The sequence below is a fragment of the Hoplias malabaricus genome, chromosome 9 (assembly GCF_029633855.1).
Source record: "Hoplias malabaricus isolate fHopMal1 chromosome 9, fHopMal1.hap1, whole genome shotgun sequence".
Classification (NCBI taxonomy): Eukaryota; Metazoa; Chordata; class Actinopteri; order Characiformes; family Erythrinidae; genus Hoplias; species Hoplias malabaricus.
In genome coordinates this window covers 31,935,823-31,963,492 of record NC_089808.1, presented here as the reverse complement: position 1 = coordinate 31,963,492, position 27,670 = coordinate 31,935,823, and the positions used below count along the sequence as shown (strand labels likewise).

General features: G+C 41.1%; 1 protein-coding gene across 2 annotated transcripts in view; it reads left to right on the top strand.

Moving 5' to 3' along the window:
- ppargc1a (peroxisome proliferator-activated receptor gamma, coactivator 1 alpha) overlaps nt 1-27,670 on the top strand; it is a 392,529-nt gene that overhangs the window by 299,774 nt on the left and 65,085 nt on the right. The gene's annotated exons all lie outside the window — the stretch shown is intronic.

Genomic DNA, 27,670 nt, shown 5'->3' with positions numbered 1-27,670 from the left:
GGGAACAAGCTTTTCTGTTCCTGTACCAATTTATGTTGGTGGAAACAGTTCCAAATTATGTTTTTGAGTGGGAACATTACCACATACACATTGATGGAAAAGGGCTTGTTATGATAAGAACATCATATCTTGTGGAGTGTTCCCAGTTAGCACTGGTTAGTTCCTATCAAAATTGGTCCAAAACACTCCCTTGTCATCCACCACTGAGCCTGGGGTGTCCTGTGTGCCTGTGACCCTGTGGCCGATTCACCGGTTCAAACCTTACCCATCTGTCTTACCCATCATCTTCATTTATTTAAACACTCAGCACACACTTTTCACTTGGTGTTTGATATCAGACTGGCATGAAAAAATCTAAAATGTCTCTTGAAAGCAACTGCTCTATTTCTGATGTTTGGGACCAAAACATGGGGCTTCCCGCAGCTGCTATGGCAGGCAGATTATGCACATGAAGGTTTTTGCATTGTTAATCTGGCAACCCGCACGCTCAAGCAGAGGGGGGAGATTTTGCCTGAGCTCCGCAATGGAGCTTATGTTCTGTCGACAGGGAGTCTGTAGTCTCCGGCTGTGTTCTCTGACTCACCAATGCCAGTGCCAGGCCCAATAACTCTGCCCCCAGCCTTCACTGCACCTAGAACACATTACGGTGTGACGTCCTCCCTCTGTGTGCCTCTGGAGCCCTTTTGGAAAAATTTATATGGGACAGGAATTTATGTAACAACACCGGTGTAGGCACAGGGAAGGTGAATCATAAGATCGTACGGTGATACTAAAAGAGAAAATAGATGCCTTCATAAAGCAGAATGCTTTGATTTATATTTAAATCTAAAAATCTTTTCAGGAACTGTCTTTAGCAATAGCTATTAGACACAGATATTCAATAGAGCACTTACAGCATCTATCATCCTAATCTAGTCAGATGGAAAGCCAAGGAGAAGCTGAACATGAGCTTGATGTCACCACACCTAATGTCAGTCATCAGTAAGATTCATAAATCTGCCCCCTCCCCATCCCAACCCACCCTCCACCTCAGGGTGTGGAGTGGTGGTCATACTGTGTTCTCTGGAGCGATGTAGTGCCATTTAATACCTCTGGGATGAGTTAGTGTCATTTGTGAGCCAATCCATCATAAATACCATGTTTATGTGGCTGTTTGAAATCAAATCTTCACAGAGGTGTTCCAGCATCTAGTGTTAATTCTTCTCAGAACTGCAAAAGGAGCAAACACCATACTAATACTCTTCATTTCAGAGTAAATGTCAAACGAGCAGGTGCCCATGAATCTTTGACTCTACAGTATATTGGCAGCTGTCAAAAAGAGAAACACTTCGAAAAAGAAATACTTCCCTTGTTTAGAGAAACATAGACATAAATATGCCTTAAACACACGAGTGTATTACAAGTGCATTGTGATGAATGACATATCTCTTCCACTGGGAGTGTTTTGGCTAAACACTAGCTTCATCCCACATCATTCAAATCGCCACAAGCAGTCCTTTCATTGATGCTAATTTGTCCAAATGCCCTGATTATGTTCCAGTGCCTCTGCTTATTTACACTTTAGCAGTACACTACTTATTGCGTGTGCCTCTAGGCATCATGCTTCTTCTTGTCTGTACGTGAGGGCCTGATAACCTCTTAAGGTGAAAACAGAGATGAAATTGCGCATACAAAAGGTGAGGGCTGAGGTGTACAGTCAACAGTCATTTCATACTGGAGTGACAACAAGTAGAATTACAACTGCTCCAGTGTTCTTCCAATGTTTTCATCATGTCTAAGGGCAGGTCAGGGCTCCTGAGTAGCACTATGGTCAAAGCTCTGAAAGTCCACTGAGACAATAACTGGCATCAGTCTCTGTTTAGGATGGCCCTGCCTCTCTCCCCATCACACAGCACCATGCAGGCCAGTGCAAGTGTTGGATTAGCTAACATAATAGAATACAGGTCTTAGTGATCTTCTCAGAGTATTCCAACATCAACTGAAAACTTTCCTAGAAGAGAAGAAGGAATTTCTGCTGCAAATGTGCTGATTAATACCCTTAGATATTTATTAATACCCTTAATTAAGTCATAAGCTCTGTAAGGCCAGAGTAAAGTGTGGTTATCTCAGTTCTTGATAAAATATGTCTAATCACTTGTATATTTTTTCTCTTTTATGCTCTATGTCTGTAACTCCAGAACAAAGACTAAGGCAATAATGAAGCCCCATATGAATAGATTATTTCACTTGTATATATTAGTCGTAGCAATATTCATTCATTCATTCATAGTCTGTAACCACTTGTCCATTTTAGTGTCACGGCATGTCCAGAACCCACCCGGAATCACTGGACGCAAGGCAGGAACACACCCTGGAGGGCGCTACAGCAATATTAAATAGCTATATTATAAGCTAAAGCTATATAATACTATAAAGCTGTGATACTAAAAAGCTAAATTATAAGCCAAAATCAGTTTCCAATTAAGTGTATGATCCATAGAATTAAATTCCATAAAGGAAGACATGAAAGTACATTATCGGTATTTTAGCACAGTATCTACTCATAATGTATGATTAATATAATGCATGGTATTAAGATGTCTACCTCAGTGCCAGTGGTGATTCAGCACTGAAAAGCCTATTTGGTCTGTGCTTAGAAAAACGTATCTCTATTTTTTAAACACAGTATGCTCGAAACCGTGTATAGGGTTCAGATCCCAGCTGCTGAAATGTAGCAAGCAGTCGATGGTTCCATTATCCTGGTCATTGTGCTCTGCCCTTACACAGTGAGATAAATCTTGACTTAACAGAAAAGCAGCAGTAATTGTTTATTGACAGCCATTTGGCAAATGTTATTATTCTGAGTGCCCCCCCCCCCACCCCAAACAAAAAAAAAGTGTGAAAATGTTAAAAAAGTACAAAGTCACAACTTGTAAATAGTAAACAAATAGTCATTGGTGGAGCAATTTATTAACAACCTGCAGAATCACACCTACTCATTCTACTCTTCTGGGAAGCCTTTCCACTAGATGGGTGAACATTGCTGTGTGGATCCGATGGCATTCAGCAGTTAGAACATTAATGAGGCTGTGTGTGGATGTTGGAGGATTTGTTCTGAATAACAAACACCACTCCAACTCACCCCAAATGTATACCATCTATAAAACCTTTGGACATATAGTGTACCACAACACTGTCTAGCTGTATGTCTCTATAAATCTGAAGATTCCTCTCAACAGTTGCAGAGTCCTCAGTGTTAATGGTCAACACAATTTGGCGAAATGTCCCTAATGTCCAGAAGCCATCTGCTTCTTGCTTAGCTTTGCATAATGTAGGCGCATGAGGTCCCAACTAGCCACTGGAATCAGGGGGCAATGTCCAGTGACTGAGTCGTATCCATCACGTCATCAAGCGCAGCTGCACTGCCATGCAAATAACCACTCTTCTTATTTAAATAAGGATCCCAACCGTCCTGGAACACTGTCAGAGAGAGAGAGAGAGAGAGAGAGAGAGAATCATTACTAGCTATGAAGAGGAAGAGGTTCATGAAGAGAGAGAAAAGGGAGAGCAAGAAGAAAAGGGGTGGGCGGGGGGTCCAAGAGATAGAGAGAAGAGGGAAAGAAAGAGGGGAATGAGAGAGAGAAGGGGGTGGGAAAGTGAGAGAAATCGGGAGGGAGAGAGGGATGGAAAAAGAGAGCCAGAGAAAAAAGAGTGAACATGTTCTTCCCAGGGAATGGAGATGGGGGAGGAGGCTTCTCATGAATCATGTTACATTCACATACACACACAGGGCTGTGACGGGATCCCAACAGCCAAACATCTGCACAAATAAACATTATTGATCTCCTCCACCTCCCCCTTTTCTCTCTCCATCTCATCCTTCTTTTGACATACAGCTTTATTTTTTACCTCTATGTTATTCTTTCCAGGGAAACACATCCAGGAGAGAATCCGCAGTAGAGCCCTGTCAGTTTGTTTGTTTGTTTAAACATATACAACATTCGTAGCTATTAGACAGTAGTGGTGGCCCTTTAGTGCAGGTCATTGTTCATAAGGCTATATGGCAATTATCTTCATACGGACATAAATCTGCCTAAAATCTTTGTGCTTTTTTAATAGGGACATGGGGAAAAAAATAATAATAATGTGTTTGTGTGTGTGTGGAGCTGGAGCTCTTACTAATCCACAAACTGCCAAGTGAAACCCTGCCTGAGTCTGAGGATGTGAAATAAAATGAGCCGTGCTGATTTTTGTCCCAAGTATAGATCCAATATGATTGAAAGGAAAATGGAAAATAAAGAGTGACAAGTAAAAGTGAGTAAATCCAGTTTTTCTGCCCCTCGTGCCTCACTCCTGGGCACATCGTGTTCAAATAAACAGAGGTTTAGTCTCAGCAGGCACTGTTGAACAGGGCTCACTCTGAACAGGGCTGTATCACAATATCTTGTGATATTTTGACTAAAGCATGTCACAGAAGTTTCTTTGAAGCAATAACTGCGTTCTCTTTTGGAAAAAGGGGCAGGACAAGTCCCCTTTAAACTGCATTTAGTTTTTTGTTTTTCAGGCTAACCCCACATTTAAATATATTGTGCTGATATTACAAAGCTATTCTAACACTTAGATAATATAACTCTCATAATATAACAACGAATATATTATTCATTAAGTCATACCTTTAAGGTCATGATTATATATATATATATATATATATATATATATATATATATATATATATATATACTGTACATACATTAAGCACTTATCCTATCCTAACACCTATCCTCCTCGGTCCCGAGCCGCGTAACCGGGTATTCTTCCGCCACGCACACCACACACGATGTTCACGTTACGTCGTTTACGACGCAAAACCACTTAAGTCGAAACAAGGCTTTATACAGTAAATGGGAGATGTGTCGTAATCACGAAACATCATAACTCGGGACTGACGTAACCCGAGGACCTCCTGTATAAGCAAAAGTATGTCATTTTGTTTAATTCATTTTTGAAAATATAAACATACAGTTTGGTTACATTTTTACATATGTATATATGAAGTATATCTTTCCTTTATAAAGTGTAAGAAATTGGTGCAGGATGTCCGCTGTGTTCCCATGGAAGTGTGTTTGGCAAGTGTTGTCGTCATGGAAAATGTGCCATTGTTTATCTTGGTTGCAGAGTATGCTTTAGTTAGTAGATACTAGTTAAGACACAGTATATGGATTGGTTGTGCCACCCGATTTAGTAAAAGATTAGTTTGAAACTAACTAGTTTTAACTAAGGACTTAGTAAATACTTTACACACAAACTTAAGAATGAACTTACACAAAACCGGTGCAACCCAGTCCTGGCATTTAAACCTTCGTTGGGTCACTGTCTGTGAGGAGTTTGATGTGTTCTCCCTGTGTTTGCTTGGGTTTCCTCCAGGTGCTGGAGGTGGATTGATTGTGAAAAATTGCCCAACTGTGTGTGTGTGTGTGTGTGTGTGGTGATTCCAGGTAGGCTCTGGACATGCCTGAACACACACGTGAATCATGCAGCTAACGCTATTGTAATTCCCTGCTAGCAAACTGTTCCACTGCAGGCCATGCTTTTGGTCATTTGCTGACCTTGTGAGCAAAGCAGACAAGTCAATCCCTATGTACAGTGTGCTGAACATAAATATTTTGGAGATGTGCAAGCAGTATATTCACAGTCTGAAAAAGGCTCCTAGCTCCAATATGTCAACTTTACAGCTTCACAAGGAACAGCATGTTCTGACTTTTAATATAATTTAATGCAGTGGGATTCACTGTCTCTCAATCAGGCACTGAATAGAATTAATTTACCATTAACCAGCATTAACCATTCTCCTTGAGGTTGGTCTGCTCATTTGGAAAGGCTGTGCAACATTTAGCCAACAATCCAGGCGGAAAACTTCCATCTGCTTCTTTAGACTGGCCTATCCTTGTCAATACTGGTCAACTCTGGTCAGTCCTGGCCTCTCCTGGTCAGTCCTGGTTTGTAATGGTCTGTAATTGTTTATCCTTGATTACAAACACACAACTAAGTGCCGTGTTAATGTGAATCTGTGCTGTGCCTTTATTCTGTGACTGTTTCCTTAAGCTAATTGTCAAATAGACATCTTGGCTGTCGTAGCGTCATGTTCTTACTGAAACAACAACAGTAATACATGACAATGTACATGACTGTAATGCCATCAAATAGTCACAGATATGTTTCAATACTTAGCGTAAATACTTCATGTTGTACCTCGACAAGTCACACAGACACTGTTTTTATATTTATATATATAACAGTATGACCTCTTTCTTGTTTCTACATTCACTATTCATCTACTCAGTGGTTTTGTGGGGGTCCTGACCACAGAAGAACAGGGTGAAACGGGGCAAACAAAGTATGTAGAACAACAGATGGACTACAGTCTGTAACTGTAGGACTAGAAAGGTCTCCTGTATGGTCAGTGCAGCTGAATCGACAATGAGCGTACAAACAAGGGCATAGTCATAATGTTATGGACGATCAGGGTGTTTTGTTTGTGTGTGTGTGTGTGTGTGTGTGTGTGTGAATGAATGAATGAATGAATGACTGCCTGTGTTGTACTGGGAAATATAATGTCAGTTGCTTTTGTTATTCTCCTTTTTTTCAGTGTGTTTGCAGGCAGAAACAATGAGTGAACAGTGCTGTAAAAATTAGCCTCAAGTGGTCGCCCCGAGCAATGCCTCTGTGTTTTCAGAGTTGTTTGTTTTCTTAAAAAGAGTTTACCTTGCAAAAAAGTGTCTCAAGTTCAAGCTTTTTCAAGTTACACATTCACCAAACCTGTACAACTTCCAGAAGGCAAAGCTAAGAGTGGGACTGATATTAATGGCTCCCCTTACTTTGGAGAGCAACTAACAGGTCCTTATTAGACATATAAAGAGTCAGAAGGCAAGGCAACATTTCTTAAAACTTGCTAATGCTAGCAAGAAGTTTTCAGACCCAGACACACTATTGACTTGCTAACACCTTAGACACTGCAGGCCTCAGCAATGGGTCATTGTCTTGTTATCCAATGAAACACCCAGTGGTATCTGGACAAAATTACATCAGCGTCTTACATACTTTAGTTCTTTTTTTTTTTTAGTGTGAGGATAATAACTTCAAATATATCTCAGAGTAAAATCTGTTTATCTCTTGGCCTACATAGCAGCTTTTTGCACATCATAACCTCTGATATTGGTGACTATTTACTTCCAGACAAATCAAACATGGAAATTCTTCCTCTGTAGCCAAGATAAACTTCAGTTTAGTTCAAAGCTCTTGGCCTTTTACCTGGCATGGTCACATCGTTTCTGTATACCTTGAGCTGTTTGCTTGGTCGTTGGTTTTCACTTTGGCTCTCCCAAAATGCTCTTAGATTAATCACATCTTGCTGCTCAATCTTGGCTTATCTCCTCAGCTTTTAAAGAGCTTTGTCACTTCTAGATGTCTAATTCTGATCGAGAACTCTCTCTCCTTCTTTTCCCCACTTTTTTTTTCAAACAATCAATAGTCCATAGTTTAGCCTTTCATAGGAAAGATTACAGAGAAATAGCTATTAAGGCTTTGCTGCTATCAATTCTGATATCGTAAAAAGCCACTTAAGGGGCTGAGCAGATCTGGTTAGGATTCTGGACCCAACTCGGTGCAGTGCAGTGCAGAGAGAGACATCAAATATAAAAAGATTTGCTCCATATTTGCCCGCTAATGTCTGCCCTCTGATACTCAGTATTAAAAGACTTCCTTAAAATAACATCACAGAAACAAAACAAACACAGTTATAAAACTTAGAAAATTGACCCAGCGCTATTGTGGCAGTCTCCATTGAGTTGATGCCCACCCCAACCCTCACACACACACTTTTTCCCTTTGCTTCTAGAATGTTCCTTAAAGCTAAGCAATGATTGGGTAGCTCAGGAGGCAGCTCTGGATCAAGATAGCCCACCATAATCGGTGAAATACAAATAAACTTCACCTCATCCATCTCTTTCTCAGCAAAAGCAAAAAGCTGAGTGAGGACATATGAACCCCCCAGATCTATATCACCAATGCTAGCGCGATGGAAGCAAAAGCTCCAACGGTCAGTCTAAAGCCCAGCTATGTGCCACCAACGCTCATGACCTGCTTTCATCTTCCGGCATATTCCGAATGACACCCTATCCCTTTTCGAGGTAGATCCATTTGACCTGGTTGAGAGGAGAAGGCAAATGGAGTGAGGGCCCATGCTGAGAGCAATAGCATGGGGGGCTAAGCAATGCTGCTCTTACCTCACTAGGGGCTTACAGCAGATTTACAGCTGTATAAACTTAAACATGTCATGAGCATGCACTCAAAGTTTGCATGGTAACAATAATGACCTGCCAGTACACAGCTGTCGTTGAGTGTGGCTGATGAAGATGAGTGTGAAGAGCGTATTTAGAAGTACGCCCATGCATCACTGTCCAACAGGGTGCATCGCTCTATGTGGAAATCATACTCATTTACTGTGGACACTGACGCTGCAGTGGCCAGCACAATTAGAGTCTGTCATTAAGCTTACACTGCAACGACTTCAGAGACCAAACCATGAGTGGCATACGGTTATGAGGCATAGAATAGCCCTCACTCAACCTTTGGTCTGAGTCTGGCTTTCAAGACTCTTAGAGATAAAGATACATATTTTAAAACCTCCTATTGTTCTTGATCATTACTGCTCAAGCATGAATAATATTCTGGCTGAAGTGTGCATGTTGAAAGTGAGTGAAATATTAATGGTTAAAATGGAAGTAAAATATTAACCTAGTAGTAATTTAGGTGATTGAGATATGAACAGTTTTTTTTAGCTTTCACTTTTGACTTTTCTTTGACTTGTTAATATGCTGTCTTTCCTTTCCCTGCTCAGCCACTTTATGCCTTTGGTGTTCACTCCCTCTTGTCAAGTGCTGACCGAGTCATGGAGAACCTGAGAAGATCACTATGAATCGAGGCATGTTGGCATCACTGTAAGCTGTAAACATAGTGCAGTTCTCGCTGTTCCTTTGACTAGACACTTTAACCCATGTTTCCTAGCAGTGGCCAAACATAGCCAAGCCTGCTGGTTCTCTCTGGCCACGTCTAGCTCCCTCTTCTTCCCTGAAACGGCCACCCACCCAGGTACCTGCACCTAACCAGGTGGAAACATTTTATTCAACCAGGCAATGAAACATGACTCCAGTCTGTGGAAAATCACAATAGTGTATGGAAAACTACATCATAGTGAGATTGTATCACATCACGCTCTGCGGTTCTTCAGGGCTGGGGAAGATAATAGGTATGTACAATTATTCCAAAGCCTTATTTAAACAAGAGCAAAGAGAAACTCGTCAAGCCTAGTTTAGCTGGACTGCCATTAGCCATACAGCCATTGTCACAGAGGTTTTTCTGGCATTTTAAAAACAGTAAAAGCCCAAAATACATACCCTTGTCAGTGGAAGGTCTTTGGTGCTTTATATCAGTGTCTTTGTTTACAACAATAACAAGTAATAAACTATAAAATGAATTTATTTGAACATTTCTAAAATCAAGCACATTAACATTTTATCAACCAAGTAATCTATAAAAAATTATAATAATATCACAGGAAGCCTGAGTTTTGTTTTTGTCAGTGGTTTTGTCCATTTTTATAGATTAATCCAGTGAATACACAACACAGCTGTCTATGAGCTTTAGTAACAGAAGGTCATGTAATTTCTAGTATATTTGTATTTATACACTTTTTGTGATTAAAAAAAAGGGTCAATAGCCCAAAGGAGAATTGCACGATCCAAATTTTTCCCAATAAGATATGTACAAGAAATAAGCAGTTCAAGCTCCACCATTGGTTAGATCTCTTGGAATAGGACAGAAGGCCTTACACCTAGTTGTGTGTGTGTGTGTGTTACAAAGGGTTTTATGAGCGATGCCATAAAAAAAAAAAGAACTTTTAGTTCCATAAATTATCACTTTTCTAATAACATTTAAACTGTTAAAGAACATTTACATCAAATGAAGGTTCTTTAAGCCTTTGAAAGGTTCTTCAAACTCACTAATCTCTTTAACCATCATGGTTCTTTATGGAACCCAAAATGGTTATTCTGTGGAATTTCTCAAAGAACATTTTGTAGCACCTTTATTTTACAGAGTGTAGTATCTACATAAACAGCATAAGAGTGTTCTATTTAAAAATCGGAACAGTGCCCTGTTAAGGTTGTGTTCCTTCGTTGCACCCAGTAACTCCTGGTTGGCTCAGGACCCAACGTGACTCTGAACAGGAAAGAGCAGCTACAGAGGATGAATAAATCTTTTACTCACGTACTATGGGCTATAAAACACCTTTACCTTCTAGTAGCTTTGCCATTTGCACTCTGGTGAGCATTATTTAGCAGCCTAACTAGAATGAAACCTTTACGAAGATGAAAGGGTGATGTTTCATTGGTGTGTACGCTGGTCAACACCTCTGTCCTGCCTTGGTGTGTGTGTTTGTGAGTGCAAGATGTCAGACCTCCCAGTAATTCCTGTAATAGCCACCCATCTCTTCCTCAGGCCTCCCAGTGGCTGGCCTGTTGCTATGTGGCACCTTTAAGCCACTATGCAGGCTCTGAGTGTTTTGGGCAGGCTTCCAGCTGGCCTCCCAAGTTTGTGTCTCTGTATGTGTGTGTATGAGAGAGTGAGAGAGAGAGAGAGGAGTGGGGATGTGATAAGGACAGCTGGTCCTGCAGTCTCTATGGGCTTGCGAGGGTGTGAAAGAGTGGATACCTTTCAAAGCACGTTACACTCACTTCTGTGTAGAGGGACAGAAAATGGCGAGGAACAGATGAGGACATTTTTGACGAGTGATAAATCCTTTGTAAGACACTGCAGGCCTCATACTTCAACAACATGTTTAAAAAAGGTGACGCATACAGTGTGTGGCACAGAGTAAATGTCTCAGTCCGGTATATATTCATTATAAAATGATCATTCATTCATCCATTTGTTGATCTTCTGTAACTGCTTCAGAGTCTGGTGAGTCCACGTTAGGAACCTTCCCAGAATCACAGAGGGGACACACCCTAAAGCAACCATCACACGGTACCACACATTCACACCTATGTACACATTTGGCAGGCCAATCCACCTGGACTATGGGAGGAGACCCCTGCAGACATGGGGAGATCACACCAAACTCCTCACTTGAGGCAGGGATTGAACCAACAACATCTCTGAATTGAACATGGCCATTTTCGATCCTCTGTTTATCTGTTGAACCAAGCAAATGGCGTTCTGGGCTGAAACACTCCTTATAACATCGCCATGAATGGGTGGAGCTGAATGTGAATGGGTGCAGTCCCTAAAACAAGGAATTCTGAATGGGCTGTGATTAGTACTTCACACACTACATCAGATTTGTGTTGTTGTTTTAAAACAAACCTACTATTAGTAAATACTTTTCATTATAAGAGACTTCCACAGTATAATATGATTGTTCCTGCTATACAGCTGACTTTGTTTATGATCAAATGTTGCCCAAGCTGTGATTTATTATATATAGTGTTAGTGCAAGGTTAGCTTTTTTAACCCAGGTCTTAATCTCCAACCTGACATGCTGCCCTCTCATCCTTGACCTGTGTTCTTAATCGATCGTGGGGCTAGTGCAGTAAATATTTGTCATTGTAATACATCAATTACAGCAGTGTGGTTTGTCCACTCCAGCTGTCTCCCGGTCGATAGATTAGCATAATTAAATTGCAAAGGATGCTTATGAGGTGACACAAATCCGCGGATCAGGGCGATAAGCATTAGCGAGGATCGTGGGAAGTGTTATCAGGAAGCAGGGCAAACCATTATCCTTTTCAATTTAGATGATGATTTAAATCCCCCAGGACGAAGTGCTCATCAACAAGGGGTATCACTTTGCGTCAAAAACCCAGTACAAAAGTGCCCAGCTAGTCTGGTGGTTTCTCCTCGTAATTCTCAGGGGCTTGCGTTTCATGTTTCGTATTCATTGTAGACGTCCACCAAAGCATAAATGTAGAAATTCCAGCTGCTCAATTGGATTACCTCCGAAATCAAAGTCTCAAACACTGCAGTGGGTGCGCGACGACAATAACAGGATTAGAAATGTGCTGTCAAAAGTTACGCAAACCATGCTAAGGCATTCTAACAAGACGGACCCTGGACCGCCTGAGCTTTCTGAGCTGATGGAAATTTCTATTCTGGTATTTCCAATCCTCATCACCCAGGATTAAATGATGTGGGGCTGCCTTGCGCCCAGCGCTGCATTTGACTGTCATTTTTGCGTGAGATTGTCAATATTGTCAGCCCTCATTTGATTAGCCCCCAAAGCCTGGGTGCTGTGGAGGGCTGATGTGTCCATGTGCTCTTTTAAACACAGCCGTCTTCTTTTCAGCAGCACTGCTGTCAGTTTGCTCACGACACACCCGATCACTGTTTATCGAATCATTCTCCAAATGGAAAATGATAATTGCGAGAAGCGAAGGCTTTGCACATTACGCAAGTGCTGCTTCATGACTTTTGGAGAAATACGGGCAGCCTTATTAAAGCCCGCCGCCCGCCTTCTAATCTATTTCCAGGATTTCCGAAGTTTCAGCAATCCAGGGATTAGGAAGTTTTTTTTTTCCCTTCACAGATTTAGACTCTGTCCAGCTCTCTCTCTCTCTCTCTCTCTCTCCTGCTGCTGCCGCTTTGTTTGCGTCTGCGCTTTTCGCTGTGCTACTCTTGTTTTGTCTGCATGTTTGAGGTGTGTTTGGGATTTAGAAGACTCTGCTTGTGAACAGAAAGGAATACAAGAGTCCCCCGCGTGTATAAAAGCAATTAAAAGATTTAGGGCTGGCTTTCCGGCCTAAAAAGGCTTTTCAGAAGAGATTCCCTGCTGAAACCATAATGTAGTCCAGCACTAAGTTTAATCTCCAGCCACGAAACTAGTCCATGGTGTTTTCACAGCAGCCTCATATTGTTACAATAATATTATTTCCTGTTATATGCAAATTTATATTAGAGCCTATCATGCTGCAGAATTAACCAAAGGGGGTTCCTTGTGGGTTCCTTAGTTGATGTATGTAGATGATTTTTTTTCTTTTGCAGTTCAGTAAATGGATATTTTATGTGTGCCATTCTAATTATAGCACAGTTATCTCCACAAGGTTAAAATGATTAATTATCATATCCTCTGTTGCATCTGTTCTTCTATATAGCAGCGTTTGGTTATTGTTTCAAATCATAGAATATATATAACTGCTAAGATTGTCGCACGTGTGCAAAATCACCACTCAAACTGGCTCTGGAGGCAGCACTGCCTTTGAGGCAGAAGAAACATAACTGGTTACCAGCCAACAGGCAGGATGAATGTGATTGTTTAAAATGGATTGAGCCCAGACTACACCCTTCTGCTTGCCTGCTTTGGAAGAATAAATGTGCAATGTAATTTTTGTTTGTTACTCTAGACAAAGAAATAATAATAATAAAAAAAGATCTGCTTTCTGGTAAAGGCTAAGAATAGCAGAATTGCTGCCTCTGAGGAAGCATTGTTGTATGTCATTCTGCAGCTTTTTCAGAGGCAGCGATCGTAAATCGAGTGTGTAAAATTCCTTTATTTTTCCAACCAACATTTTCATGTATAAGATCACCTTTTGAAATCTGAACAAATGAAAGATCTACAAACATAAATGTCAGGCTTAAGCTTCTTAGAAAAACAAAGCTGTATATATCCCTATTGCCTCCAATAACATAAAATGAAACGGTTTATTTGCTTCATTAATGTACAGCTGTGGTGGTACCCAGTGCCTGAGGCTGCAAACTGTCTGCAAATGCTACACAGGTGTTCTGGAAAGTTGTGCTTCTTATCAATACTTATCATGCTCAGACCCACAATTTTGAATGTTTTCATGTGTATTTCATAGAAAACCTGTTTTTTGGGTGCATTATACAATCTTAGTTTACTGTTATTTGCTTCAGCGTCCAAAACTGTACAAAAATAAACATATTTATATTTTATAAAAACTATAAAAAATATAAACAATTAATTACCACTGCAATTATCTTTAATTACCTTATCTTTCCCCTCATACTGGGATTAAAGCTGTTGATGCTTATACTTCTGTTTGGAGCATTTTCTGATAAGCTTTTTTTAGCTTATGCAAATAATTCTAACTACAGTTTTATTTAGCTGCCTGTACTTATAAAAGCACACTATGGTAGCACATTTTGACTAGGTAGGACAACTCAGCAGAACACCGGGTGTAGTGTGACGCTCGAATGTATTGTAATTTGTAATCTGCTTGAAATATTTGTATAATAAAACCCAAAGCCATCAACACTGCCTCTGTGTTGGTCAGGAACACGAATTGACATTTCAGAATTTGCAGACACGAGCCGTGTGTGACGGTGGCTTTATATGTCCCTGCTTTACTAGCTAGCAATCCACTGCAGATACAGAATGATGCGGCTATAACTTAAACGCAATTGACTTACATGGTCTTGGAGATCAACTTGTGGGTCGCGATCGACTGGTTGGCAACCACTGCTGTACGTCAGACAGACTCATGCATTTGCCTTCATCTGTAACATGATAATGGTATGTTACACAAAGGTAAATGTAATTGCATTCCTAATTAGATGTGTGTGTGTGTGTGTGTGCTCTCATGATTATTATTATCTGAGCTAGTGCTATAGCAGCTAAAATTAGAACGTCTCCACAAATGTCCTACCCAGAGATGCTGGAAGGCTGTTCGCAGGTCACATCATCCCCACACAATGCACACGCGTGACCCCCTCAACATCACTTCACGCAGAGCTTTAGAACATGTGTTATTAGTGCGGTTGGGGCGGGGGCTGGGGGGTTTACATCCTTTCTGAAGGCACCTGTCCCAGCTCAGATTTCTCCTCACAACCTCCTCTTTTTCCTTTCTCACACGCACCACATCTCCTCATAAATGCCTCATCCTGTCCAATTCAAATTTGCCCTTTGACTACGGCTGGAGTGCTAGCAACCCACATGTTAATAATAACCACTGGGGTGGAGGTTTTTCATTTGGTGGCACACTGCAAATTAGAAACAAAGTCTTATTCAGCCCAAAGCTTTACTGAGCTGGCGTGTCTTGAAAAAATCTCCAAAATGGCAACTGTACAGAAAAGAAGAAAATCATCTTAACTTCTAATGTACATTAAGGTAAAGATATTTTTTTTTGGGGGGAAAATAACAATACTCTTTATGATAAAGACCTGTATTGTCATCACAGATGCAAGCATCAGATAAGGAGAGCATTAATATTGAAACGGAGAATGTGTTTTGTTTTCACTGATGGTTTAAGCTTCAGTGTCTGGTGCTGAAACTGTATCCTCGATGTGTATTGTTTCACTGTTGCAGAAAAACAAATGATGTCGGCAAACATGGGCCCTGGCTTTTTTATGATGAGACAGCTGAACATGAGGGCCAAAGGTGGGGGTCTCGGAATGTGCCAGAGGTCAACAAATCCTGACTGGTCTTTTATTTTAAAATGTGCACGCATGTGGGGGTTAGTGTATATGCCTCCAGAAGGCTTTGCACTCTCTCTGATCAGTAATTCTACCACCACTCCAACCCCCATACACACACACACACACACATATGAGCATATGATCATGAGCCTAAGAAGGCTACATGCTGCATAATAAGAATACATAGTGCTGTATAAAGGGTGGCACAGTGGCGCAGCAGGTAGTGTCGCAGTCACACAGCTCCAAGGACCTGGAGGTTGTGGGTTCTATTCCCGCTCCGGGTGACTGTCTGTGAGGAGTTGGTGTGTTCTCCCCGTGTCCGCGTGGGTTTCCTCCAGGTGCTCTGGTTTCCTCCCACAGTCCAAAAACACACGTTGGTAGGTGGATTGGTGACTCAAAAGTGTCCATAGGTGTGTGTGAGTGTGTTTGTTGCCCTGTTAAGGACTGGCGCCCCCTCCAGGGTGTATTCCCACTTTGTGCCCAATGATTCCATGTAGGCTCTGGACATACCACGACCCTGAACTGGATAAGTGGTTACAGATAATGAATGAATGAATAAATTAATGAAAGTGCTGTATAATGCAGATATGATTTGGTGGTGGATCATTCTCAGCACTGCAGTGACACTGATGTGTTGGTGGTGTGTTAGTGTATGTTGTGCCATTATGAGTGGATCAGACACAGCAGTGCTGATGGAGTTTTAAACACTGTGGCCCCCCTACATTTTTAATCCCCCTTGTCATTGTAAAGTCATGGACATTGGCTGATCTATAGCTGCACAGTTCGCGCTAGTCGTCCTCTAGTCCTTCATCAGTGGACACAGGACACTGCCCACAGGAAGCTTTGACTGGATATTTCTTGATTGGAGGGATATTCTCAGTCCAGCTGGGATTTCAAACTCCAGAAAGCATGCAGGCAAGCAAAGTATGCTCCTGTGTGGTCAGCTGAGCTGAGAGAATGGACAGTGAGTGTAGATACATTGAGATGGTCATAATGTAATGGCTGATCAGTGTGTATGTACAGTTGTATGGAAAGGTCTAAGTGCCCTCTGGTAAAAATGACATGTTCTTTTGATTTTCTGCATGAATATTGCCTTGATCAATGCCCAGTTTCAGCTAGATTGGTTTATAAAGACCTCAAAAATTGAGCTGTGGAGCAGCTGTGTTTTCTGGGAGAATGGAGTCCAGTGTAACACATCAGTTTCATTTATGATCCAAAATTAGTCATCGCTACCTACCTGCAGTGAAACTTACAGGAATGTTCAGTAAGCATTTTAAAAAGAGTTAGACTGTTGTAAAAGTGGGGCAAACTCCCCTTTAATACCTTTAGAAGAAGACGATATGCTGGATGGAGATGTTTGCCTATATAGTGTGTGTGTGTGGGGGTGTATGTGTCTGTCTGTGTCTGTCTGGTGTGTGTGTGTGTCTTGAGGCAGATGTCTGGGTTGATCTGCAGCTCCGGGAGGTTTCACACTGCTGTCAACAAGGTCAAGGTATTCAAAACATTATTTAAACTCATTCCCTTAGGAGCAAATCACCCACCTCTGCCACTCCAGCTAATTTTGACACTCTTTTGACACTCTTTTCTTTGATTATAGTGTGCTTGACCCTGATGTTTTGAGAAAGCTTGCAGAGATTTTTACCATCAAGAATGTTTAAATATCATTATTTTTTATCTGTACATATTTGTTTGCAATAAAGTGCAACTCGTGCAATGAAATAGAGAATTAAATTTATTGACAATCCCTTAATAAACCAGTTTATGCTCCAAACAGGTATAGTACATCCAAGCCACTGGGTGTCAGTGTTTGTGTTCCAGTGTTTGAGTGCTGTCCCTCTGAACTCCACTGGCACAATGGAGGAAAATGAGGAGCACATGGGAACCTAATGTGAAGAAGAATTACTGGAGAAAATGAGTGATGGGTTAGATGCAGAGGATTAAAGGACTTCCCTCTCTGCAATGAAATGCTACATTACATGTGCTGGTCATAAAATTAGAATATCATGAAAAAGTTATATTTGAAAATGTTGTATATTATACTCATTGATTACACACAGACAGATATGTTTCAAGTGTGTATTTCTTTTAATTGAATGATTATAACTAATGGAACAACTAATGAAAACCCCAGAATTCAGTATCTCAGAAAATTAGAATATTGTGAAAAGGTTCAATATTGAGGACACCTGGTGCCACACTATAATCAGCTAATTAACTCAAAACCCCTGTAAAGGCCTTTAAATGGTCTCTCAGTCTAGTTCTGTACGCTATACCATCATGGGGAAGAGTACTGACTTGACAGTTTGACCATTGACACCTTACACAAGCAGGGCAAGACACAAAATGTCATTGCTAAAGAAGCTGGCTGTGTCCAAGCACATTAATAGAGAGGCGAAGGGAAGGAAAAGATGTGGTAGAAAAAAAGTGTACAAGCAATAGGGATACCCACACCCTGGAGAGGATTGTGAAACAAAACCCATTCAAAAAGGTGGGGGAGATTCACAAAGACTGGACTGCAGCTGGAGTCAGTGCTTCAAGAACCACCACGCACAGACGTATACAAGACATGTGTTTCAGCTGTCGCTTTCCTTGTGTCGAGCCACTCTTGAACAAGAGACAGCGTCAGACGTGTCTCGCCTCAGACAAAAAGGACTTGGCAGCTGCTGAGTGGTCCAAAGTTATGTTCTCTGATGAAAGTAAATTTTGCATTTCCTTTGAAAATCAAGATCCCAGAGTCTGGAGGAAGAGGAGAGGCACAGAATCCATGTTGCTTGAGGTCCAGTGTAAAGTTTCCACTGTCAGTGATGGTTTGGGGTGCCATGTCATCTGCTAGTGTTGGTCCACTGTGTTTTCTGAGGTCCAAGATCAACGCAACCATCTACCAGGAAGCTTTGGAGCACTTCATGCTTTCTGCTGCTGACCAACTTTATGGTGATGCAGATTTCATTTTCCAACAGGACTTTGCACCTGCTCGCAGTGCCAAAGCTACCAGTACCTGGTTTAAGGACCATGGTATCTCTGCTCTTAATTGGCCAGCAAACTCGCCTGACCTTAACCCCATAGAAAAGAGGGGTATTGTGAAGAGGAAAATGCAATACACCAGACCCAACAATGCAGAACAGCTGAAGGCCACTATCAGAGCAACCTGGGCTCTCATAACACCTGAGCAGTGCCACAGAATGATTGACTCCATGCCACACCACATTGCTGCAGTAATTCAGGCAAAAGGAGACCTGACTAAGTATTGAGTGATGTACATGTTCATACTTTTCAGTTGGCCAGGATTCAAATTTTCTTAGATACTGAATTAGGGGTTTTAATTAGTTGTAAGTTATAATCACCAAATTAAAAGAAATAAACACTTGAAATATATCAGTCTGTGTGTAATGAATGAGTATAATATACAAGTTTTACTTTTTGAATGGAATTACTGAAAAAAAATTAACTTTTTCATGATATTCTAATTTTATGACCAGCACCTGTAGATGAACATCGTCGATACTCAGTGAAAAATACGTCTCTCCAAAAACAATAACTTTACATTCTATTGGTCCATTTCTCATGAACCTTTCACACAGCATGATAGACAGCTGCTCTGATCAAACTGTGTTGTAAACTAAACATCAACAAAAGTGGAGATACATGGTTTTCATGGGACAGCAACAATATTTAAGGTGAAACCATTGTAAATGTACTTAACGTATTTCATTTCTCAGTATGAAATGTGCAAGAATATCACGAGAGCATTAAATCTACCCCACCCTAACCCAACCCTAACCCCCGGCTCTGCCATTTTGACAGTGATTTTCAGCTGCAGCTGTTCAGACACTCAATAACACTGCTTCTTAAACCCCTGTGTTTGAGCAAGTCTTTGCAAAGCCTCTTGTGTACCTTACCAGTGTTCTTCTCTACTAACCCGGTTGCTGATACTATTGCAGTGTTTCTTGATTTTGCCAAGGCCTGACTAAGATTTGAAGCTTAACTAAACTACTCTGCACATTCATTCATTCATTCATTCATTATCTGTAACCGCTTCCAGTTCAGGGTCGCGGTGGGTCCAGAGCCTTCCTGGAATTATTGGGCACAAGGCAGGAACACACCCTGAACTGGGTGCCAGTCTTTCACAGGGCAACACACACACAGTCACACCTACGGACACTTTTGAGTCACCTACCAATGTAGCCACCGTGCCGCACTACTCTGCACATGCATCCTCTTTACTCACTTCTGTTTTCACAGTTATTCCATTGAGTGATCATTTCTTGTTTCCAACGTTATTTTTTGGAGAAAAAAAAATCTGCATTGCGACGTGATAGGAATTAACATGCAAAAGAATATTGTAGAAATCAGTTTGGAAAATTGTATAATATTCTTGCAACAATCTCATAATGCTATACAGGTTGAGATTTGTTGGTGGGACATTATTCTGGTGCTTTGTTCAAACTTGCTCTGGCACTGAACAGTAAATTTATAGAACTTTAAAGTTAAGTACTTTAGAACAGAGAATATGAGGACAAATGTACTGTGCATACTTGCTGTGTAGTTCATATAGTTCAAGCTGAGAAAGAAATGGTTTACATTAACACACCATACTACAAATTAGCATGATGTTGAAACAACACAAATATTTGTAAGAATGCAGCAGTAATTATCTGAGAACATACCACTGCAGAATAATAATGGAACTCACTAATGACTAGATCAGCAGGATGGGTAGAGGTCTTTCAGAGTGATTGAACTGAATAGAACCATTATGTGCAGTTGTGTCGTATTAGTATCACATTGGTGCAACTTCAAATGTTTATCCTTCATCTTCAGAACGCTGATGCTGAAGCATGAAGTTTTGTAAATGACTAAGAATTAGATCAAATGATTTTGTGCTTCCAGAGTGGTGCAGCAGTCTAAGCAGTATTTTTTAAAGGAGCTATAGTTGGAGGAAGCATGTGCCTACTCTTGCCCTCACGGTTCGAAAGCACTGTGTGAGAATGAGGAGGTATTAGATATCACCATGGAATTTTCAAAAACTAACAATTAAGATCAAACTTGGATAAAACTAAAACAAATATATAAATAAATGATTATACATGTCCCCATTATTTGCTTCTGTTTGTGAACTCTTCAAATGGAATAAATAATTCAGCAGCTTTGTGTTTAAATTAATGCTCTTACATGGCTTGCCATATCACCTCTTTGACTTTTTTTTATTTGTGTTATGTTATCTTGGAACAATAAAATATATTATCAAATCAACCTCTAGACTTTTAAACTACAGGGTGAGACACTCTTTTATTTCAGAAACGAAAGGGAAAGTGACATATCTGACATACTCTAGCGAGTAATGAGTGAGGGGACCTGCCTTTAAACTATGTTTGGAATATGGCCACCATCTTGAAAGCCGCCATACTGAATCAAGGGCAAGTTTTTCCAACGGGAAAGTGGTCATGTAGCATATCAAAGAAGACCAGAATTTATTGATTGCTGCAATCAGATTTGCTGTATCTTTTGTGGTACAAATTTATCAACACAAATTTCTAATCTTTTGTTGTTTGTTACAGGTAACTGAAGATTGGTAGGAATTGACGAAAGAAGAAAGGGAAAAAAAAGATCACCCATTACTTGCTGGGGTATTCAGATATATCATCCCTATCGTTCTGAAATAAAAGGGTGTCCTGAGACTTTTGACTCACCCTGTACTCTGCTTAGCTAGTATAATATACTTACAGAAGTATATATGTGAGTTGTTTACATAGTTGAATATGCATTTTGGGATTTTTCCTTTTTTTTTTAGAAAACATTTTAAAAAGCCTCTCGGAAACAAGCAAAATATACAAAAGCAAAGGCAGGTTTTAAATTAGGAATGGAAATTATAAGCTGTAAATATGTGATATGAACTTATTCAGTACATGGAGCAAGATATGGGGGAAAAAAAATCTGTATTTTTACAATTCTGATCCAGCCCTTATCACTAATAATTTCCCAGCCTCACAAATATCTGAGAGACTGAATGCCATCAAATCTTCACAGGAATGTTCCAAGTCTTCCTAGATATATAGAAGCTGATACAGCAGCATAGGGTTGGCATATTATCCTTCATTTTAGAAGGATTATTGAATGAGCTGGTGTCCACAAATGTTTAGCCATGTTTGGTACGTTCGACAGAATTTTTATGCTTGTTTTAATGAACTAGAAATGAATGACCATGCAACAGGTTACTGCTATTGTAGATGATAACAGAGGTTCTAGGGGCTTGATACATACATCCAGTTTTCCCACTCACAAACAAGACTAAATTATCAAAACACATCATCTATAGCCACCTCTTCCGAGGATCTAGCTGGATGTGGTTTAGGAGCACCTCTGCCTCACCTTGCTCTGTGTAACAGCACCTTGCTTTCTCTCAGTGACATTTGCAGGTGTGTATTGATGTGGACCTGCCTCCATTGTGTGCTGCACATTGTGCCTTCTTATTGCTGCTTTATCAATGAGGAGATGGTCCATTCACATGCCAATCACAACCAGCCACATTGGATTACTAAGCAGAACACTGACCTTCCACCCAACCCCATACAAAATACACACCTACCCTCCAACACACACATACACACACACATTCTGTTCCTCTACATTCGCTATTACAAATGGTCTTTGAGGTTTGCCTTGTGGCAGATTTGGCTAATTAACTGCCCTTGTGTTGAGTGGTGATAGCCGGCCAGCAGAAGTATTCGGACGCTACAATGCTCTCAGGCTCCTTCTCCTCGCGCTGGAGAGCACGCGTGCTCTCAGAGGTCATCCACACGCCACAGGCACGGCTACAAAAAAGTCACTCATCCACATTATTCTGTGGAATGCTCTGGACTAACTAACACAGTTCCATTATATACCCAAACTGCTTTTCCCAGAATGGGGTGCACTTGCCTCTATAATGAGCTGCTTTAAATTCCAAGTAGTTGGGGAGGGCAATGAGCTGGACTAATAAATATAGTATTGAGAAGGTAATATTTGACTTTGACTGAAAGGTACCCAGTGCCTATTAAGCTGCAGAGTCCAAATTGAGACACAGTGACAGAGCCCAGCGGTGTCATTTCCACCAAATGATGGTGTCCTCCTGAAATTTCAGCTCCCGCACACACATTCCTGGAGCATGATAAAGCTAATTGGTAATCATCCACCTCATGTAAAACCAAAAATGAAGCCATAAAGGCCTTTGATATGTCATTAAGGGTTAAGTGCGAAGCCATTTACACCAGGAGACTCTCACATCTGCTTCCAGTTTAGCATAAGCACCTCCACAAGGGTTTCTCCAACCTCCATGCTAATTCTCGCCAAAGGAAAAAGCACTTAAGGCCCTGCGAATGTTCCTAGTCTCACTGCTAATTATGAAGAGTGGACTGAAGTCTCTGAGCCGTCTGAAAGTGTGGCAGTTAACACATCAGTAGCCTGTGTGTGTGTGTGTCTGTGTGTACACACTCATGTGTTGGTGTGGAGGGGGTGGGGGTAGTCCACACTAGAAGGATGTCACACAAAAGTTGTCAGCTCAAAAGCGACATAGAGTAGATGAAGCCCTCATTCTCAGGGTGGTCTTCAACAGACGGGGCTTTCGACCTCGCTCTGTTCTTTTCACTCCATCCTTCTTTTCCTGTGCTCTCCTCACCATCTCAATCTCATGTGTGAGATCCTCTTGAGGCAGTTGACAGGGAAATAGCACATGAGTCTAAATAGTAGCAATGAGTAGCTAGTACAGTGGATGGTACAACAAGGGACAAAAAAAACTACACTGATCCGTCTGAACTGATGCATGGAACCGTGTTCAGGCCCAGTAAACCAAAACAACATTCAAATACATGAGTAAACAAAGCTTAACGTTCCTGCTTCTGTTGTTGTATTTAACAAAACCTGTGGTTCCTGTTAGAGATGCTGCTTTGTGACATCTGGCTACATTTCAGGTGGGAGCTGTTATAGTGGAAAACAAACCAGGTACCAAGGAACCGTGCCTTGGAAAAACACCATGACACTGTAGATGTGCTTGTGCGATTTAGAAATGCTGCTACATATCTTAGAACTCTATATTTGATCATTTTTATTGATTAGGGCTTAGGCACAGTTATGTGATCTCTGACATTTTAAACACTCTGTGTGCTTTGAGACAAGAGTTTGATGGCTTAAGTGGTGCAGTTTGCACAAGGCTATTGCTATGAGCTATAAGCATCCATCACTTGCGGCATACAGCAGCTGAGTAGCAACAGTGCTAGACTGAGCAATATTCAGTACCTTTGTAATATGTACAAAAGCCTTTTGTGATCTAAAACTAATCAAACATCATGACATGACCTGTCATATTTTTGTCAATGAATGTCAGAAAGATTCCCTGAAAATACCTTTGATTTCAGTAGAATTGGTGGATGATCATGGCCACATAACGCTTCTCATAACTCAGGAATATGTTGCCAGATAGTTTGTCAGTTCATTGATAGTCAATATAAACGATGCTCCAGTTCTGCAGAAAATATATAATACACACAGTATTCCACTGAATAACTGCAGTTCATAGTACCTGCATACATCACACAGACTCTGCTTACAGTAGGAACAGTCATGTCAGAGCACAGGCTAAAACTGTACAAACAATGGTCCGAGCCAGGCTGCATCATTACTCTTTCAGCTTACACGGATGTGACATTTTCTTCCTTGCTGTAGGGGGAATTTGTGCACATAGGTTGCTCCTTACTGGTCATCTATTGTGCATGTTAGCCAGGGTAAAAGGGCCTGTAATGGTTGGCTTGGCTCCGAGGTGCATTAATGTGCACATGAAGCATGTAGTGCCTATTTGCAGAAGACTGGCTAAGTGAATCTCGCTGTGTGTGTGTGTGGGGGTGTGTGTGTGTGTGCATGGAAACCCTCCTCCTTGGCTTCCAGCTTATGCCTACCGAGCTCATCCCCTGCGTCTTGTTTATTTGCACTGATGTGTTTGTGTCTGTGTGTGTGTGTATGTGTGTGTGTGTGTGTGTGTGTGGTGTCCAGTTAGTGCACTGGAAATGTAGACGCAAACCATGCTTGACGCTGGCTGCTCATGTGGAAGTTGAGAGTGAAAGAGCACATACTGGCCTAACCTTAGATCTGCCTTTCATCATATTCACACACTGCTTTGAGGAGAGTCAAGGCCCAAGATTCAAACAGCGACGTCACCATTCCTCGATCAGTTTAAACATAATCATTAACACTTACAGACGGATGCCAAAAAGATGCAGATGTTACCATTTAATTAATAGATGTTAATATATATTTTGTGAAACTGTAAATTTTCTAAACTCCAGCAAGCCCATCATGAGTCCTTGGGTAATACTCCTAACACTACAGTAGTACACGACAGTAGCAGTGTAAGTCTTTGTGAATCAGAGTACCTGACAAATGCCATAGATGTAAATGATTTCTCGGTGCTGTCCTAGACGTGCGCTAACAAGTCATACATATTTAGCTAATTTAGTCTGGTGTCTCAAATACAAATTTGAACAAGCACATCAACATAAACAGGAACATAATGGCTCCTTTACACTGCATGGTGCCTACTCTACTTGCATTTTGGTCCCTGGTACCTGATTGGTTTTTCACTCCAACGGCTCCCCAACCCCACAACCCCCAAAAAATAAAGCCAGTTATGTTGCAAGTCCTCATCTCTAACATAAACTGCAGGTTTCAGAAGCCACAACAACGGCAGGGCTTACATTAAGCATTAATTACTCATTGTGCATTTGTGTGTTGTTTTTGAGTTTTTTCGTTCCTTGTTGCACCCTCCACCTCTCGGAGCCTTCGGGCTGCCACAACTCCAGGTAATGGTTGAACTTCTTCAAAACCCATTACTTTTTGCTGGAGGTCTGCATTTCATTGTGATTGACGAGTCTCTCTGGCCAGTCACCACTCTAAAAGGGTTTACACATCACACTTGAGTGCCAACTCGCCTCGATTAAAACCTTTACAAGCACAGGTACTGAAAAAGTACCCGGCTTCAGTTATCAGGTACAAAGTTTGCCTAATGGAAAAGCAAAAAAAGCCAACTAGAGCCAAGTGGAGTGGAGCAGGTACCATGCAGTGGAAAAGTAGCATAATTTTCACTTCAGTTGTGTTTTATCGTTGTTGTGATAAACTCAGTCAATAATTAATGTGAACTGTGCTCTGAATGAGCTTGTGCACTTGCTCAAATAAATTCATTAATCACACTCTATCGAGCAGTAAAGGAAACCGTGTGCATCTTTTACACAGTGATAGGAGCATGGTAGCACACAGAAAGCAGCAGTTGTACACAAGGATCCATTTCACCCTGGATAAGATGTAAACAAGATCAAAGGGCCATCTGCAAATTCACATTAGTGATGAGTCAGCAGTTTTCTAAATAATACATATGAATTCAAATAATGCTAAGGCTAATGCTAACTGTAACACATCTCTTTGTATTCACATTTTATGTTGAATAATGTGTTATGTGACCCTTCCGCCTTGTGCCTAGTGATTCTGGGTAGGTTCTGGACCCACCGTGACCCTAAACTGCATAAGCGGTTAGAGACAATGAATGAATGTTGTGTTATGTGTGGTTCAAGTCTCTGTTGTAAAATGAATGACAGTATACTGCTACTGACTGAACTGAGGGGTGCAAATATGTTACACGTTTACACAGCAAAGGATATGCAACTTGACAGCATCAGCTGTGGAAGCCAGTCAGATGCTACCAGGGTAGAGTGATTTGGGGGTGGTGTGGGGCTTGGTTGGGTGACCATGGGTTGACTATTACCCAACAACCTGGCCTCTGGGCATAATTCCTCCAAGGGACAAAAGAATTCGAGGAAATCATGCATTGAAACTACTTCATAATGTCGCAGCTTAAGAGAATTCACTCAGCTCTGATCATTGAGGAGTGGCGCCCTTCTCAAGTCGGAAATGTCAGCAAACACTTGCATTACCTTCAGCCAGCCTTCAACTGTGGAGCGTATGATGACGTAAATGGAAGGAAACAGCGTGTTCTTTTGATAAAAAGAAGCTTGTTAGTACCGTGCACTGATTTTGCATGAGTAAGGAATAACTTTATTGCAAGTGGCTGTGTTTCTTTTTTCTTTTCTTTTTTTTTTGGGCACGAAGATGGCAAGGTAATTTGCATGTCAGAACAGCGTGTTTAATAGGGGACTGTAAATGAGGTTACTCGATATTGGACGAGTCCGCAAATCTGGTTTCCTAGCAATCTCACATGAAAAAGCATGCATGACTTAAAATAGCCGGTGGAGAGCCAATCATAATACTTTATTTTGAGAATGTAATTTTCTCAAGCCTCGCCAGTAATTAACCTCGCTACAAAAAAGGTATTGGAAGCGCCACACTCGCAACTCCAGCTATACCACACTAAAAGACTGGCAAGAGTGTGTGATAGGCCGAGGGAGGGTAGTAGCAGCAGAGGGAGGGAGAGAGAGATAGAAAAAAAGGGTGAATTCAACTTTATGGGGAGTCTTTTCTTTTCGCATTCTCTCCCTTTCTCTCTCTCGTCCCTATTTAAAACCGCTGCTTCTTTCTTGCTTCTGCTGAATTGGGGTTTTGTTCACGGTTAATTCAGGAGCGGCTCATTGGAGGCCTTCTCTGAGCCTTCGGGATCGCTTACAATGATGGCGGTCAAACACCTTGGCAGATAATTGACTGCCAGTGGTCCGACTTGTTTTCCAAAGTGGTAACAATGGAGACAAAGAACACTGAGAAGGAGAATAGAAAAAGGAAGATCTGAATCTTGGACCTCATTGCACAGACAGAGAGAGAGAGAGTGTTGGGGAGGGGGTGAGGGAGCTAATGTTCACCTGAGCCAACTTGCTTTGTCTCATTCAGTGCCAGCCTGCAGAAATGTGGGCGCATTCTCTTTTTTCCCCTTCTCTTTGTGTTTATCATTACAGCAGCATTTAAGCTACTCACTTTCCTCACAAGAAGAACAATCTTTCAACCTGCACATATTTACTAAAATATGACTCAACCAAGTCAATCAGTGAAGCTTAATAATCCATCACACCAGTAATCACAAGTGAAAGGAAACGATGAAAGAGTAAAGAACAGAAAGAGGAACGTTTTCTAAGACTTGGACAAAAGACAGCAAGATAAATTGTGTCTAAATTAGCTGTCTGTCAGGTTGATAGCTCTTTAAGAAACATTATTGTCAGCTAATGAAAGTCCCCGCCAAGAAAAA